This window comes from Lathyrus oleraceus, chromosome 7, assembly GCF_024323335.1.
Source record: "Lathyrus oleraceus cultivar Zhongwan6 chromosome 7, CAAS_Psat_ZW6_1.0, whole genome shotgun sequence".
Taxonomy (NCBI): Eukaryota; Viridiplantae; Streptophyta; class Magnoliopsida; order Fabales; family Fabaceae; genus Lathyrus; species Lathyrus oleraceus.
This window is the reverse complement of record NC_066585.1, coordinates 441097144-441098792: the sequence shown is the minus strand read 5'-3', so window position 1 is coordinate 441098792 and position 1649 is coordinate 441097144.

Here is a 1649-nt window from a genome sequence, read left to right as displayed (position 1 = left end):
GATAGGGCTTAGGGAGACCCAATTTTGATCAGATGAATCCATCTTGCCAACCACCATCAACCAATTGCTAACTTTCAATTCTCTTGACTCTCTTGGCTCATGGTAGATAATATATGCATAAGATGATGAATTTTTAAGTTACCCTTGAGAAATTTGATCAATTGGTGAGATAGCCTGTTGGAGAAGTTACTCAAGATACCCAGTCAAACTAGGGTTTCCAAGGCAAATCACCCTCAAACTCTTGAAGAAAACTTGATCAATATAATATGTAGATATCATTGGGAATCATATATGATGTCCATAACCATTCTTGAATCAATTCTTGGTTGTGCTCTTTGTTCATAAGGGTCTCAAACCCTAGATGTGAACTTGATGAATCAAATGAGATAATGCCCTTCCTACAAAAGAGTAAGCCAAATGCAAAGACATATTTTTGGTATTTCGGTTAGTGAAATGATAAAATACAAGTATGATATACTCACAAAATGCTTGGTGATCTCTCCCAAAACAAACCCAATGAAGGAGGGGTAAGGAGGATGCCAAGGCATGATCCCAATGTTAATTCTTATGATGAAATTGCATGAGGGATGTTAGGGTCAAAATTGGGGTCTTACAAAAGTCCCATATTTTTTGGATCAATATAGAATTTAATATGAATTATTGAAAATGGTGCAATTAAAATGAAAATTAAAATATCAGAAAAAACGTGGACCACTTGATCTCCCTCATTAATTGAGGTGGTAGATCAAGTGGCCAGAAACGCGCTATCCACGTTGGACATGAGTCAACGTGCCATAACATTGGTATTTAAAAGGGACGATAATGATTAAAACAAATGAGATGGATCCTATGGCTGTGAGAGATGCCAACACATCGCCGGAGCTGTAGCTCCGGTCTTCTTCTCTAGTGGAGCTCACCGGACTGGTCCACCATCAACCATCACCAAAATTAAAAACAAGGACATGATTTCAAAGTAAAAATGGCACTGAGTTCGAATCTGTCCTCAATTCACTCTAACTCCACGTATATTGAGAGATACATGGAGTTGAAATTTGAGGTACATGAATTGAGTTGCTTCGATTTGGCCTCAAAGCAACTCAATCTTCTTGCCTACATTGATAGGACTTTAGACAACCAAAGAATCAATAGAATTGAGCAAGAATTTGAGAGAATCGAAGAGATCAAAATTTCTGGAAAATACCTTCAATGGAGGTCTGGATTCAACTGATCTTGATCTTGCTTGTGCTTGATCTCACTCCACTTGCTTGCAGAAGAAGGATTGTATGCTTAAAAGGTTGTGGATTCCTGGAGATTTGAATTTCAAAACAGTGGAAATTCAACCTCAAATTCAAATGAATTTCTCAGGTTTATCCTTTGCAAAGTGAGGGTTAGAGATGGGGGATCAAAGCTGGCGCGAATGTGTGTTCATTGTTGAGCATATGAGGCTCTATTTATAGCTGAAACCATTGATATTTGCACACTTGAAATCACCTTCCAAATTTGGTAATTGATGATGCATGGGTGCATGGGCGTGCATAGGCCCATAAAATCATTGCAATAAGTCCACAAATGAATGTTAGGTAGTCTGAATTCAGCTTGGATTGCAAGGCAAGTGTGCATTTGGATTTGAAGTTTGATCTTTGCCAAGT